Below are 17,369 nucleotides of genomic sequence, written 5' to 3' on the forward strand. Positions count from 1 at the left end.
AACAGATAATTGACGATATGCAATATGTTGCCAGTACCATCTTAGATCTACAGGCTCAACTTGATTCCTTGGCCACTGTCATCCTGCAAAATCATCATGTTTTGGATCTGCTAACAGGGAAGGAAGGAGGGCTTTGCCTGTTCCTTGGTGAAGAGTGTTGTTTCTACGCCAACCACTCTGGCATTGTACAAGATAAAATCAAAAACCTACAAGAAGATCTGGAACATCGTAGGAGCGAGCTCCACTCGAATTTCCTCTGGACTGGGTTACATGAGTGGTTCCCCTACCTCCTCCCACTTATGGGACCGCTAATCACCAATATCCTTGTGTTCACCTTTGGGCCTTGCATAATCAATAAGCTTATCCATTTCCTGAAAAGCCAGGCTAAGTCTGTGCAGCTCATGGTGGTCCGACAGCCTTATACTGCCCTTCATAATGATGATTGGGAGCCCTATAGGATCATGGATCACTCGTATCAGGACACTGGGGTCTAAGTGTCTCTCCGTTAAGCCCTGCTCCTCCTGTAGGGCCTGCCTGAAGTGCTAATACTGCCCTTCATAATGATGATTGGGAGCCCTATAGGATCGTGGATCACTCGTATCAGGACACTGGGGTCTAAGTGTCTCTCTGTTAAGCCCTGCTCCTCCTGTAGGGCCCGCCTGAAGTGCTAAGGTGGTAGTCAATGACAGGTAAGATCCTCAGAGGGGGACAACCTAAGACAGGCACACCTTCAAGTAAGGCGGACCCCCAAACTGCTAGGGTGATGCTCCATGTTGGGTAAGACCCTCCCAGGGGCAACCTAAGACAGACACACCCTTAATATAAAACAAAAAAGGGAGAAATGTTGGGACTAAAGATACCTTAACTCAGGCTAACTCCTTACTGGCAGGTGAGCAAGAACAAGACCTCAAAGGTGGTTTAAAAAGTTAATGATGATAAAGCAGACCACTGCCAGGGATTGGTTATCAGTTCCTTGAACGTGATCAGCTCATGCTTGCCATATAGTCCTATGGAACTCTCGCCTCCGAACCACCCCCCCCCCCAGTGCCTTGCTGACCTTTAAGCTGATTGGTTCCCGCCTAGCCTTCACCCTACATAAAAGCTGTGTGAATTCCTCAATAAATGAGTTCCTGCTGTGACTGGTCTCCCTGATGCGTCTGATTGTCCTCCACCCGGAGGGCTGGGTGCGGGCCTTCAGTCAGCCCTACCTTTCCCCGTCTGACCTTGTTGGGGAGTGCTCCCTTCCCTTGTCGCTGATCGAGAAGAGCAAGGGGACTAAAGACCCCAACATATTTGAGAACTGAGTGCATGATGGTTGAATATGTGAAGAAATAAGGAATTGTAGAAGGTGAAAAAGATGACTACTAGTATCTAGTTGTGTACTCAGGAGAGCACAGAGTAGACAAAGAGCAGGGTGAAGGAAAAGAGAGGGTCTAAGGAAGAAGTGGAAGGAGATTATTAATTGAAAACTGGTGATACCATAGAGGGACGAAAAGCACTACTTTAAGAAGTCTTTCTAGTACCTCACCCAAATATTGCAATCATCATTTCTATGGTAAATTTTGATTACAAGGAAGGATAAAAAAATTATTGTAACTCAACATTGCCTGAGCTGATATAACTGAAATGTTACTAAGAGAGAACATAAGCATGGATAAACATGGACAGCAACATTCTAATAGTTCCTTTGCAAAAATATTTCCCCTACTTTGGTTTTTATGGATGAGAAATTGAATTTTAGTTTGGTTTATTTTTTTTTCCTAAGCAGTAAATTCTGCAACAAAGACTAAATTAAAAATTCAATCTGTAATTAAGGGCCCCATTAAGTTTTACCATTTAGTTGAAAAGTCCTCCTTAATATTTAAAAAAAAAGCATTGGTTTTAACCAAGCTTATTTATCATGCAGTCTCTAATTCATCATATAGTTGAATTTGAAATTAGATATAAGATTATGAAATGGTTTATATTTTGAGCAAACATGGTGTAAAATTAGAAACTGCTAGGCAATTCAATATGGGGTTCAAGTCACAAATTTTGAAATGTTTAAAGACATAAACCAAGTGGATTTGGAGTTTTCTAAGTACATTAGCTTATCTATAAATCTTGAAATAAGACAGTATAAAGTAATAATTATACAGAGAGGGATAAACATTTTACTCTTACAAGTGATTCTATATGTTGTTAGACTACTTTCATAAATATGAATTAATGAAAATAGTTATGATTGTATTCTTAATAGCATGGAAGATAAATACTAATGATTTGTTAGATATTCACTACTGCAGTAAAGTGCTTGTACTGAAACATGATCACCCATTAACTAAAGGTCAAGGAAAGACTTTCTAATGCTTTTGTCTGAGTGACTTTCAGTCTTTGCTGCTGCACTTTGTAAATCCTTGTACATGCTTAGTTAGGTTCTATTTATTGCATCAATACAACACACTTGGGTTTACTGCTGCCACAATGCCCATTTCAATTTAGAATAATGCATCTACATTTGACATGTGTAAACATCAGAAAGTGAAGAGGGATACTTTATCGTGCTATAAGAAGGCATAACTAGGAAAAATGGGATGGAATGAACAGAATGGCAAGTATCAAGAGAAATTGTCCATCATTTTGTAGCCTTAACAATGAAAATCCAAAAGAAACAAGGGCAAGAATATCCTCTGAGACGTTTGATCAAGAATGAAGAAAAAAACTTTGGAGAACAAAAAGTTTGACTCTTTAGTATCTATTCCTTGTGCCAGAAATCCTAATTCACTCAGTTGAAAATCAACAGTAAAGGAGTTTAGGAATAGATACAATGTTTTCCCTAGGAGAATTCAAAGTAAAAGTAATAGGGACAATGCATAGTGATAGTCCATCTTAAAGTGCGAATACAGAAATTCATTATTATGATGTTTTCTTTTATTCTCATGAAATTATGGGTTTGATTTACTATTTCAATTCAAATCAGGGAAGACGATTTTCAAAGAAGGTCATTTGATGTCGGGGTTTCGGCCGGACCCCTGGCCCTAGGTGTGGCAAGGCTAAGATGGCGCCTGGCAGTGAGCCAGAGCAGTTAACTTTTGCACAAACAACTGACATTATTTTGAGGAAGTTCCAGGGATTGGCTAAGCTCCCTGATGGACAGTACAGGTCCACTATATGCCTGCCTTCGCTGCCTGTATCTGTTAATGCTCTCCCCTCGTGCGAAAATGCTGATTGGTTATAAGTACTGTATATATTGGAGTGTAAGTTCCTCAAAGAAAGAGAACAAAGAAAGAACTATGAGGAAGAAGCGCGCAAAATAAAGAGCTCAAAAGAACCAGGCCTGTGTCTTATCTCTCTGCGGGCAGGGAGTGCGATAATTTGAAGTTCAAGGAATATGAAAACTAAGTCAATATTTCTCAAAAGTTGACTTTTAAACTACATAATCCTGTTCCTCTCTGTAGACTTACTAAACTAATTCTTAAACTGGTTTTGTATATAATGTCATATGCCCAAGGAAGTTCTATGCACTCTAAAATTTGAAAAGCATTGGACTACACACTGTAACATTAACCTGAAGGCTCTGCAGGAACTGGAGGATGTTGAGTATCAAAGAGCAAAATTATGTGCCACTATCAATTTGTGAAAGATTATAATGCAACGATATATTATGTCCATTTTATGCATTTGTATATCAATAATGTATGAATGCTAAGTTTTAATTTTCTGATTATGCATATGTGACATATATATCTGCATAGGTAGAATATAGTTCAAATATGTATATATCAACAAAATATATGGAAGGAATTTCTAAACATCTGTCTTACATACACAATAATTTCTAATATATTCGTGCTCAATTAAAATTTAAGATTAATAATTTTTTATATATTATATTCATTTTAAATGATGCAAATGAATTGAAAACAGTATTTCACAAGACATATGTCTTCTAAATTCCAGGTATGCAGGTTGAGAATGATTCCATTCCTACTTTATAAAACTTAGACTCACATAAGAAAAGAATACAACAGTAGAGGCCTCAAAGTACAAGAAAAGAAAGTTGAATAAAATTAACTAAAATAATCCAGCTAGTCACACAACAAATATATAAAGTGATGATGACAACAGACCAATGGGGCAGAGTGGAGGAATAGTATGCAAAGTGACTATGGAACAGCATATGAAATGTCCAGATTTTAACATAAAGCTCACAAAATTACAAGAAACTAAATATTCTGTATTGTATTGTGGGGAAGAAAAAGCAGGTGAAAGGAACTGCCAGTAAGCATGAAAAGATATTGGATTTACAACAAAAAGAACAAAAGTAGACATCATAAACATTTAATGAACTGAAAAAGAAATTATGGATAACAAGGGGAAGGGAGATCTGATTGAAATGTCTCATCAAGCCAGGCATGGTGGCATACACCTGTAATTCCAAAAGCTCAGGAGACTGAGGCAGGAGGATAGTGAGTTCAAATACTGCCTCAGCAAATTAGCAAGGCCCTCAAGCAACATGCATATAACAGTTGTGCCAGAAGGAGTGGAATAAGAACATTTAAATAAAGAATGTCTGAAAACTTTCAAAATTTGAAGAAAATGGTTAAGAAGTTAAACATAATCTAAGAAAGGTAAGCATACAAGGATGTACAAGTAGTAAAGTAAAATGCTGTGAGCCAAAGACAAGAGGGGATCTTGAAAGCAGTAAATGAGGACAGTTACTTACAAGAGACCTCAATAACATGAAATAATGAAGGCCCAAAGCAAGAGATAACCTAATATGTTCAAATAGGAAAGAAAAAAAGCAAGAAAAACTCTTCCAACCAAGGATTCTATATCAATCAAAGTTATGTTTAAAATTATAAATGAAGTAACATTATAAGAAAATCAAAAGGTAAGAGAGTCTGTTGTTAGCAGACCTGCTTTAGAAGTAAAGACAAAGAAAGTTCTTCAGACTGATATCAAGTGACTCTAGTCAGCAAAAGCAATGGAAAAGATCATTATACAAATGACTAGACAAGAAAAAGAGAACATTATTATCATTTATAGAAACAAAGTATCAACAAATTGAGTAATTTAGATGAAATTAATAAATTCCTATAGTCACGAATGACAAAAACTGACTCAAGAAAAAAAATACAGAAATCGATGAGACCTGTAAAAAGCATAGATATGGAATTTATGATAATAATTTTTAAAACTACACATGAAGATCAAATATTTGGTTATATGTTACTAAATATATTAACAAGTCATGTGTATTATTATACACTCACTTGAAAAATAAATTATAACAGAGGAGAGAACACTCATCATTTTTGAAGCCAGTATTTCAGATACTGAAACTATACACAAATGTTTTTGCCCACATTTTTCACAATGATCAGAGAGAAAAGTGATCTAAATACTCATCAAGAGATAAATGGATAAATAAAACAAGGTGTACGTATGCCATTGAATATTTATCCATAAAAAGGAATGAAGTTCTGATACGTTCTACAGTTCGCATAAACTTCAAAAGATTATACTAGGGCCCGTCTGACACCCAAGCTGAGATCAAATGCCATCTAACAGAGTCAGCCAGCCCGCTGACCCACAAGCCAAGGTCGTACACCATCGATGAGCCTTCCTGCCTGCCCCCCTATTGCTGAGGGACACTGCACTTGCCTCTGTGCTGACTCAGCGCACTCTTGCTGGGGCTCCCCAGCTTCTTTGGAGGCTGGTGTAGGCATTTTGAATTATTCCTGAGGGTGTGGCCATCATCATCAGAAGGGCGGCTCTCTTCCTGAGATACCTACAGGAGACTGGAGGCCCTTTGACAGGACTCAGGATTCAAGAAGAGGAGGTATTGAGAGACTCGGAACCAACTCAGAGCAGCCAGGTGAGTCTCTCCCACTGAGTGAGGCTCCCTGGATGGGTCAGCAGGCCCAGAATGCAGGGAATATCATAGAGTAGAGTTGCCCAGTGAGACTTCCCTGCTGGAGCCATGAACCCAGACAACTGGGAGCATTGTAGAAGAGGACCACCCAGCAAAAGGCTTCGGCGCAGAGCAAGTGTCCCAGGCCTGGGCAGTAGATCCAGTCCCCAGGGAACGTCATAGAGGAGGGTTGCTCAGAGAGAGAGTCCCTCGCAGGGCCAGGCCCCCAGACCAGGTGGTAGTTCTAAGCCCCAGGGGACGTCAGAGAGGAGGGTTGCCCAGCGAGAGTCTCAATTGCAGGGTGAAGCTCCCTGGCCCAGGAGGTAGGTCCAGACCCCTGGGAAATTCACAGAGAAAGGATGCCCAGCCCAAGTGGTAGTTCTGAACTGAAGGGAACTTCTTGGAGGAGAGCTGCCCAACAAGACATCCCCACCAGGTAAGTCTTCCCTACTGGGTGAGGCTTTCCCACCAGGGTGGTAGAACTAGAGACACAGGCTCAGACCAGCCATGCCCCAGCCCACAGTCTAGTCCCCCTTTTGATTGACCATCAGTCAACAAGTGGAGACGCCTCTCCCGCCAGCAGGAAATATACACCACCTGAAGGCTACCACCCCTAGAGGGGCAGTTCCTTGTGTATCGCTGCATTATCAAGTTCCTCCAAGACTTCAGGCTACTGAAGGCTAGGAGGTGATACATTGGAAATCTACAGGAACACTGTAAGTCAATAGAGTTCCACGACTAGAGGGGTAGATACCTGACCAATATGAGAAAACAAGGGAAGAAAATGTCCCAAACAAACCTAGATGCTACATCAATAAAATCCAATGACAGCATGGCAGAAGAAATGTCAGAAAGGGCGTTCAGAATGTACATAAATAAAATGATCATAGAAGCAAATGATGAGAGGAAAGAACAAATGCAGGTTTTGAATGATCGCACCACTCAAGAGTTAAAAGAGCAAATGCGGAAAGCAAAGGATCATTTCAATAAAAAGTTAGAGATACTGGAAAAAAAAAACACACACACAGAAATCCTTGAAATAAAGGAAACAATAAACCAAATTAAAAACTCCATAGAAAGTATAGCCAATAGGATAGAACACCTGGAAGACAAAACCTCAGTCATTGAAGAAAAAATATTTAATCTTGAAAACAAAGTTGACCAGAGAAGATGGTAAGAAATCATAAACAGAATCTACAAGAATTATGGGATATCATGAAAAGGTCAAATTTGGGAATTATTGGGATTAAGGAAGTTACAGAGAAACAAACCAAAGGAATGAAGAATGTATTCAATGAAATAATATCAGAAAATTTCCCAAATCTGAAGAAAGAAATGGAAAATCAAGTACAAGAGGCTTATAGGACTCCAAATATACAAAATTACAACAGACCCACACCAAGGCACATTATAATGAAAATACTAACATACAAAATAAAGACAGAATTTTAAAGGCTGCAAGAGAAAAGAATCAAATTACACTCAGGGGGAAAACAATACGGATATCAGCAGATTTTTCAACCCAGACCCTAAAAGCTAGAAGAGTCTGGAACAACATTTTTCAAGCTCTGAAAGAAAATGGATGCCAACCAAGAATCTTATAGCCAGAAAAACTTACCTTCAGATTTGATGATTAAATAAAAGCCTTCCATGATAAACAAAAGCTAAAAGAATTAATAAAAAGAAAACCGGCAATACAGAATATTCTCAGCAAAATATTCCATGAGGAAGAGATGAAATACAATGATATAAATCATCAAAGGGAGGAACTAGCCTAAAGGAATAGCCAAATAAAGGAGAAACCAAGTTGTGTCAAAAAGCAAAAATGAGCCAAATGACCAGGAATACAAACCATAACTCAATAAACCTGAATGTTAATGGGCTGAATTCATCAATCAAAAGACATAGACTGGCAGATTGGATTAAAAAGAAAGATCCAACAATATGCTGCCTGCAAGAGACTCATCTCATAGAAGGAGATACCCACAGACTAAAGGTGAAAGGATGGGAAAAAAAACATACCATGCACGTGGACTCAGCAAAAAAGCCAGAGTATCCAACCTCATATCAGATAATGTGCACTTCAAGCCAAAGTTAGTCAGAAGAGATAAAGAAGGAAATTTCATACTACTTAAGGGAACCATAAATCAGCAAGACATATCATAAATACCTATGCCCCACCAGTGGCTCATCCATCTACATCAAACAAATCCTTCTCAATTCCAGAAGTCAAATAGACCACAACACAATAATACCAGGTGATTTTAACACAACTCTCTAACCACTGGACAGATCTTTTAAACAAAAATTGAACAAAGAAAACATAGATCTTAGTAACACAATCAATAATTTAGACTTAATGGACATATATAGAATATGCCATCCAACGAAGAGAGAATACACTTTCTTCTCAGCAACACATGGATCCTTCTCTAAAATAGACCATATTCTATGCCACAAAGCTAATATTAGCAAATATAAGAAGATAGAGATACTACCTTGTATTCTATCAGATCATAATGGATTGAAATTAAAAATAAATGACAGAATAGAAAATAGAAACTAATCCAACACCTAGAGATGAAATAATATCCTATTGTATGATGAATGAGTAACAGAAGACATCAGGAGGGAAATAAAAAAATTCTTAAAGGAAAATGAGAATAAAGATACATCATATCAAAATCTCTGGGACACTATGAAAGCAGTACTTAGAGGAAAATTTATTTCATGGAGCACATTCAATAAAAGAAGAAAAAATCAACAAATAAACAATGTAACACTACAGCTCAAAGCCCTAGAAAAAGAAGAACAGAGCAACACCAAAAGTAGTAGAAGAAAGGAAATAGTTAAAATCAGAGCTGAAATCAACGAAATTGAAACAATAGAAACAATAGAAAAAAATTGACAAAATAAATAGTTAGTTCTCTGAAAAAATAAACAAAATTGATAAACCCTTAACCACACTAACAAAGAGAAGGAGAGAGAACACTTGAATTACTAAAATTCGGAATGAACAAAGAATTATCACAACAGACACAAGTGAAATACAAAACACAATTAGAAGCTATTTTGAAAATCCATACTCCAACAAAATAGAAAATCTTGAAGACATCAACAGGTTTCTAGAGACATATGAATTACCTAAACTAAACCAGGAGGACATACACAATTTAAATAGATCAATTTCAAGTAATGAAATAGAAGAAGTCATCAAAAGCCTACCAAAAAAGAAAAGTACGGGACCAGATGGGTTCTCAGTTGAGTTCGACAAAACCTTTAAACCTCATTCCAATAATTCTCAAAGTATTCCATGAAAGAGAAGAGGAGGGTACCCTCCCTAATTCATTCTATGAAGCCCAATATCACCCTGATACCTAAACCAGAGACACATTGAGGAAAGAAAATTTCAGACCAATATCCTTAATGAACATCAATGCAAAAATTCTCAACAAAATGTTAGCAAATTGCATACAAAAATATATTAAAAAGATAGAGCACTATGATCAAGTGGATTTTATCCCAGGGATGCAAGGTTGGTTCAACATCCAGAAATCAATAAATGTAATTCACCATATCAACATACTTAAAGTGATTATTGATAAAATACAGCATCCCTTCATGCTGAAAACAAGGGAAAAAATAGGGATAGTGGGAACATTCCTTAACATTATAAAAGCCATTTGTGCTAAGCCCATGGCCAATATCATTCTAAACGGTGAAAAACTGAAAGCATTCCCCCTAAAAACTGGAACAAGGCAGGGATGCCCTCTTTCACCACTTCTATTCAACATCGTCCTTGAAACTCTAGCAAGAGCAATCAGACAAACCAAAGAAATTAAAGGGATACGAATAGGAAAAGAACTCAAACTATCCCTGTTCGCTGATGACATGATTATATATTTAGAGGAACCCGGAAATTCCACCAGAAAACTTTTAGAACTAATAACTGAATTCAGTAAAGTAGCAGGTTACAAGATCAATGCTCATAAATCCAATGCATTTTTATACATAAGTGATGAATCATCAGAAAGAAAAGTTAGAAAAACTACCCCATTCACAATAGTCTCAAAAAAAAAAAAAACTTGGAAATCAATCTCACAAAAGAGGTGAAAGACCTCTACAGTGAGAACTACAGAATACTAAAGAAAGAAATTAAAGAAAACCTTAGAAGATGGATAGATCTCTCATGTTCTTGGATAGGAAAATTAATATTGTCGAAATGGCCATACTACCAAAAGTGATATACAGATTCAATTCAATTCCAATTAAAATCCCAATGATGTATGTTACAGAAATAGAGCAAGCAATCATGAAATTCTTCTGGAAGAAGAAGAAATCCAGAATAGCTAAAGCAATCCTTAGCAGGAAGAGTGAAGCAGAGGGTATTGCAATACCAGAACTTCAACTCTATTACAAAGCAATAGTAACAAAAACGGCATGGTATTGGTACCAAAATAGACAGGTAGATCAATGGTACAGTATAGAGGACATGGACAAAAACCCAAATAAATATAATCTTCTCATACTAGACAAAGCGACCAAAAATATTAAATGGAGAAATGATAGCCTCTTCAACAAATGGTGCTAGGAAAACTGGAAATCCATATGCAAGAGAATGAAACTAAACCCCTATCTCTCACCCTGCACAAAACTCAACTCAAAATGGATCAAGGACCTCAGAATCAGATCAGAGACCCTGCATCTTATAGAAGAAAATGTAGGTTCAAATCTTCAACATGTCAGCTTAGGATCAGACTTCTTTAACAGGATTCCCGTAGCACAAGAAATAAAAGCAAGAATCAATAACTGGGATAGATTCAAACTAAAAACCTTTCTCTCAGCAAAGGAAACTATCAGCAATGTGAAGAGAGAGCCTACAGAGTGGGAGAAAATCTTTGCCACTCATACTTCAGATAGAGCACTAATCTCCAGAAGCTATAAAGAACTCAAAAAACTCAACACTAAGAACACAAATAACCCAATCAACAAATGGGCTAAGGAAATGAACAGACACTTCACAGAAGAAGATGTACAAGCAATCAACAGATATATGAAAAATATGTTCAACATCTCTAGTAATAAGAGAAATGCAAATCAAAACTACCCTAAGATTCCATCTCACCCCAATCAGAATGGTGATTATCAAGAATACAAGCAACAATAGGTGTTAGCAAGGATATGGGGAAAAGGTTCACTCATACACTGCTGATGGTGTTGCAAATTAGTACAGTACGTGGAGTTTCCTTAGAAAACTTGGAATGGAACCACCATTTGACCCAGCTCTCCCACTCCTTGGCCTATGTCCAAAGGACTTAAAATCAGCATACTACAGAAATACAGCCACATCAATATTCATAGCTTCTCAATTCACAGTAGCCAGATTGTGGAACGAACCTAGATGTCCTCCAATTGATGAATGGATAAAGAATCTGTGGTATATATATACAATGGAATATTACTCAGTCATAAAGAATAATAAAATTATGGCATTTGCAGGCAAATGGATGAAATTGGAGAATATCATGCTAAGTGAGATAAGCCAATCTCAAAAAATCAAAGGACAAATAATCTCACTGATAAGTGGATGATGACACATAACGGAAGGTGGAGGGGGGCAAGAATGGAGGAACTGTATAGAGGGAAAAAAAGGGTGGGGGGAAGGAAAAAATAACAGAATGAATCAAAAACTATTATCCTATATAAATGTTTGATTACACAAATGGTATGCTTCTACTTCATGAACAGAGAAACAAGATGTATCCCATTTGTTTACAATAAAAATAAATTTTAAAAAAGACATAAATGAGATAATACTTTAAACTCAACAAATGTCAATATCAAACCATAAAAATCAAAGCCCCATTTAAATTTTAGCAGAAAGATAAAAAAAATTATACTAAATTACCTGATCCAGATGCAAAAGTTCACCTATTTTGCCTTTCATTTACATGAAATGTTTTGAGTATATGAATTAATAAAGAGAGAAAAAAAGCATTGATGGTTGCTAGCATCTATGAGACAGCAGAATGTGTAATGACTAGGTAATGAGTATGAAGTTTTCTATTAGGGCTATGAAAAATGTTTTGGAAATAGTGATAGTTGCAGTGTGAGGTATGAAATGCCATTGAAATGTACAAATTCATAATAATAAATTCTACATTATATAGCTTTCCCTTCAACAAAAATAAACAAAAGACCGAATCAGGTGAGTTTATTTCTAAATAAAGCTCATTGCACATAAAGTTTCATATCTGCTTTATTTGACACAATAGATCTTTGTTCATCTTAAATTCTTAAGGTAGTGTCAGTCTTTTGAAACATTAACCAATTTCAGAATATTTCTGAATATAAATTATTTGGAAGTACTGATGAATTGAAATATTGCCCCCAAACTAATCTCTCCAAATAACCTAAAATATGGCAAAGGGTCTCATTAGACTGTTTTTTTCAAAATTAGATACAAATGGTCAATAAATACAAATCAAACTGAATGAGATACCAGTTAATACCTAGAGTGGCTATAATAAGTCATTTAAAAACAAATGTAGACTGCATGTAAAAAAAATTGAGGCCTTCACACAAAGCTACTGGAAATATAAGATAGTAGGAAATTTAATGAGATTTCATCTATACATTAAACATGGAATATGTCATGTGATCCAGATATTCTACCTGTGGGTGTACACATTCATGAGAAGTAAAAGTATATGTCCACATAATGACTTATACACAAGTTATTGCAGAAACATTTTTATTCATGACTAAAAGATAGAAGCAACCAAAATATCTATTAACTAGTAAATGGATGAATAAACTGGTGTACAAGTTTATAACAGAATATTATACAGTCATAAAACATGAAACACTGATATATATTACAGGAAGAAGTCTTGCAAATACTACGGTAATGCAAGAATTATCCACTCATGTGATAATAAATTAGGGTTTACAGCATTACTATAATTCATCCATAGTGTTTTGCCAATACAGATGGGTTTATTTATTGAAATTTGTCTCTCAATACTCTGTAAGTCTGAAGTCCCACTATATTAGAATGTGGCCTGATTTGATAAAAAGAGCCATCATAGATTTAATTAGTTAAGATGAGGTCACAATATAGTAAAAAGGTCCTTAATCTACTGAGTAGTGTCCTTATAAAAAGAAAAGAAACACAAACACAAAGGAGAAGAAATACCAAGACCCACAGGCAAACATTCACCATGTGATTACACAGGCAGAGATGGAAGTAACGTAGCTGAAAACCATGCTAGTGCTAAGGATTTGCAACAAGCCATCAGAAGCTAGGAGGAGGCAAGAAAGAACATTCCTTATGAGGTTTAATGAGAGAGCATGGCCCGTTCATTTGGATTTCTGATTTTTGGCCTTCAGAACTGTGAGACAATGAACTTTTGTTTTAAGGCACCTGTTATAATATGTTGTTTTTGTAGCCTGAGGACACTAAGACAGATGGATGCCTATGGATATACTTACACATTTAAACATGTGGGTTAGTATGCTTTATGGTTTGGGTGTGAGGTGTCCTCCATAAGCTCACATGTGGGACAATGTGAAGGCTCAGAGAAGAAATGATTGGGTTACAAAGCCTTAACCCAATCAGTGAATTAATCACCTGATGGGATTAACTGAGTGGTAACTGAAGACAGGCAGGGTGTGGTTGGCATTGGGGGCATAGCTTTGGGGTATATGTATCTGACAAGTGAAGTCTCTCTGTGTTTCCTGATTATCATGTAGGATGGTTCCCTCTGCCATGCTCTTCTGCCATGATATTCTGCCTCAGCTGGAACCCTGAGGAATGTAGTTGGCCTTCTATGGACTAAGACCTCTGAAACTATGAGCCCTCAAATAAACTTTTCTTTCCTAAATTTTTTCTGTTCAGATCTTTTAGTTACAGCACAGAAAAGCTGACTAAAACAGTATTTGTTTGTATATTCCCTTCTGTATTTAGCCTAGACAACTTAGAAGTAGCAATATCCTGGAAGCAACATTACTTGATCATATATTGGTTTCTAAGATAATTTTCCAATTAAAAAGTCAAAGACTGGGGAGAAATGGTTGATTCTAGAATCAGAAATTTACAAGATATCCTGGAGTTGTGACCGAATGTAAGAATGTGCTAATTTTTTTCTCATGATGGGGTTTTATCATGAGAACCAACTGAAAGAGTTCTCCATGGCAATAACTGAAACAACTTTAGCAACAAAATAAAGTTGTGTTTAATTACAACATAGAGTTTAAGATAAATGTTTATGAATTCATGCTAACATAACCAATTGAATAAATAAAGAAATGGGAGACTGAGGCAGGAGGATGGTGAGTTCAAACCAGTTTCAGTAAAAGTGAGGTGCTAAGCAACTCAGTGAGACCTTGTCTCCAAATGAAATACAAAATAGGGATGGGAATATGGCTCAGTGCCCCTGACTCCAATCCCTGGTATCTAAATAAATAAATAAATAAATAAATAAATAAAATAAAAAAGGAAAGAATAAAGAAAGAAAAATGGGGTTAGAGTTCCTGTACTGAAAAATCCTAAGTAATTTCCATAGACATTCTACCTTCCACGTGATAGAACCCTACTTAGTAACCATTTTCAGAGTGGATCATGCAGAAGTACCTCCTTCCAAAGAGTAGAGGATAAAAAGGAGAAACAAAGGTAACTACATTGGATAAACAGGACAAATGCTCTCTCAGCCAAGTTTATCATCAATAGTGATTATATTTTGACAGCATATATTCTTGATGTAATGTTATGAAAATAACATTTCACTTCTGTAGGTTTTATCCCCAAAACTTATCACCCAAGACTAATTCTGTGAAAAATATCACACATATTGAAAAGAGGGATATTATACAAAATAACTGACCAGTACTCCTGTAAATTCTCAGTGTTATCAAAATGTCTGACATGAGTGTTTTCTGGGTTCTGGCAATTTTCTTTATCAGGGTTACAAAGAGATGCCTTTGTAAATCTATTAGAATATGCTCTTAGCATATGTGTATTTATGGAATGCATTTAATAAAAATGTTTATGTTAAAAATATTCCTATCTAGAAATCTAACGCTGACATGTATGGGAGAGTAGGACACAGAAATTCAGTATTTCAAGACATTAAAATATTTAGTATCCAAATATAATTTGCATTCATTATCTAAGAAGACAGGTTTGAGAAACATTTGGGAAGAACCTCTAGTATATTATGAATAGGCAGAAAGTAGAAAAAACCCAATGGTTAGGAACCAAGTAACAGTATGAATAAACGAAGGGTTTATGAATCAAAATGCAAATTTCATTCTATTTTTAAAACTGTTTTATAAAAATGCAATATAGTATTACAAATAAACACATAAGATCACACCTATGTATGGGATATAGGAAATAATTCAAATTTTATGTCTTCATTGATAACTGAATAAATTATAATAATAGAAACTATTTGGGCTTAGTCTTAAAACTAACATTGTTAAAAGAATGTTCCTTATAAACTTTCCTTAATGTTAATAGTAACATGTGAGAGAAAAATCTGAATTTCAAACCAGATGGAATTTAGTGTTCAAGAAAGATAGAAATTAAATCCCTATGTTTTGTTCTCATAGGCATTATTATGGTAATCTTACATTAGAAATGAAGAACAACATTTGTCTTTACATTCAGTTCCCTCAAGGTTATAACAGTGGAGGATATACAATGCTAATATATTATTTTTCTTACATAACTCAACAAGCCAATGTCATTATCATAGATTATCTTTTTCCATTATGTATGAATATCACAGATAAGCAAAATGGTATAAATGCTTTAAAAACATCAAGAAAAAAATCAGAAAAAGCAGAGAAGTGGCTATAATCTATGCTCTCTCAGAAGTAAATGAATACAAAACTATTACAATTTACAGAAATAATTTTTAACTGTAACTAACTTAAACCATGGCTGAAATACAAATATTTTCCTCCATATTTTTCACTTACAATGGAAATTTATTAGGCTATAACAGTGATATTTTAAAGCATTACATATTAAGGAATCATTGAGTACTGTGGAGATTTTTGATAGGTAAAGATCTATGTTTATCCCATCATATACATTTCCAATGTCAAATCAAGCAAATTCATTGCTAAAGAAACCCTCTAAGACGCAGAACAGAGAGTCAGTGCAATACCTTCTCCCATGACCTACAAAATGAAAAGTCTCTGGACAAGGATTGGAATGCATTAGTACCTGGGAAATGCATGGTCTGTTAAGGCTTTGTTAAGAATTTATTATCAGGCAGGATAGGAATGCCCAGTAATGCTGAGTTTAATGCTATAGGTTGTCTACATATTTAAGACAAACATTAAATATGAAGAACAGGTGGGAAATGCCTTTCCTGCAATACTAAAAATGGGATCAACAAATAAGCTATTTCTATTTCAGCAGATTAAGATTCCTTAATCAAAGACCATGGCAGATTCCATCATTATCAATAAGTCTTCTAACAATTAGTGAAGCAAAACCAAAATTATATCTAGTTTGCTCTTTCATAAAGGAGAAAAACAGCAGACTATTTAAAATAGATCTCTGCTGAGGAAAAAAGTGACAACTTGAAGGACACAAACAATAACAACTTACAGAACCTTTTAAGGTGTTTTAAGTGTAATGTTAGGTCATTTAGTTGTGGACTTTTTATTTTTTTCTTGAGTGTGCTCAATGAAATGAATTTTCCTCTTAGTATTGCTTTCATAGTGTCCCAGAGATTTTGATATGTTGTATCATCATTCTCATTTACCTCTAAGAATTTTTTTATCTCCTGCCTGATGTTTTCGGTTATCCATGCTTCATTCAATAGCATATTATTTAGTCTCCAGGTGTTGGAGTAATTTCTGCTTTTTATTTGGTCAGTTATTTCTAATTTCATTCCATTATGATCTGATAGAACACAAGGCAGTATCTCTATTTTATTGCATTTACTAAGGACTGCTTTGTGGCATAACATATGGTCTATTTTCGAGAAGGTTCCATGTGCTGCTGAGAAGAAAGTGAATTTGCTCATTGATGGATGGTATCTTCTATAATTGTCTGCTAAGTCTAAGTTATTGATTAAAATCAGAGCTGAAATCAATGAAATTGAAACAAAAGAAACAATTCAAAAAACTTACAAAACAAAAAGTTGGTTCTTTGAAAAAGTAAACAAAATAAACAAATCCTTAGTCACACTAACAAAGAGAAGGAGAGAGAAAACTCAAATTACTAAAATTCATGATAAAAAAGAAAATGTCATGACGGACACCACTGAAATTCATAACATAATGAGAATTCACTTCGAAAAACTATATTCCAAAAAAATAGAAAATACTGAAGACATGTACAAATTTCTAGAGATATACGATCCTCCCAAACTGAACCAGGAGTACATACACAATTTAAACAGATCAATATCAAGCAATGGAATAGAAGAAGCCATCAAAACCCTACCAA

Source organism: Sciurus carolinensis, chromosome 10 (assembly GCF_902686445.1).
Source record: "Sciurus carolinensis chromosome 10, mSciCar1.2, whole genome shotgun sequence".
Taxonomy (NCBI): Eukaryota; Metazoa; Chordata; class Mammalia; order Rodentia; family Sciuridae; genus Sciurus; species Sciurus carolinensis.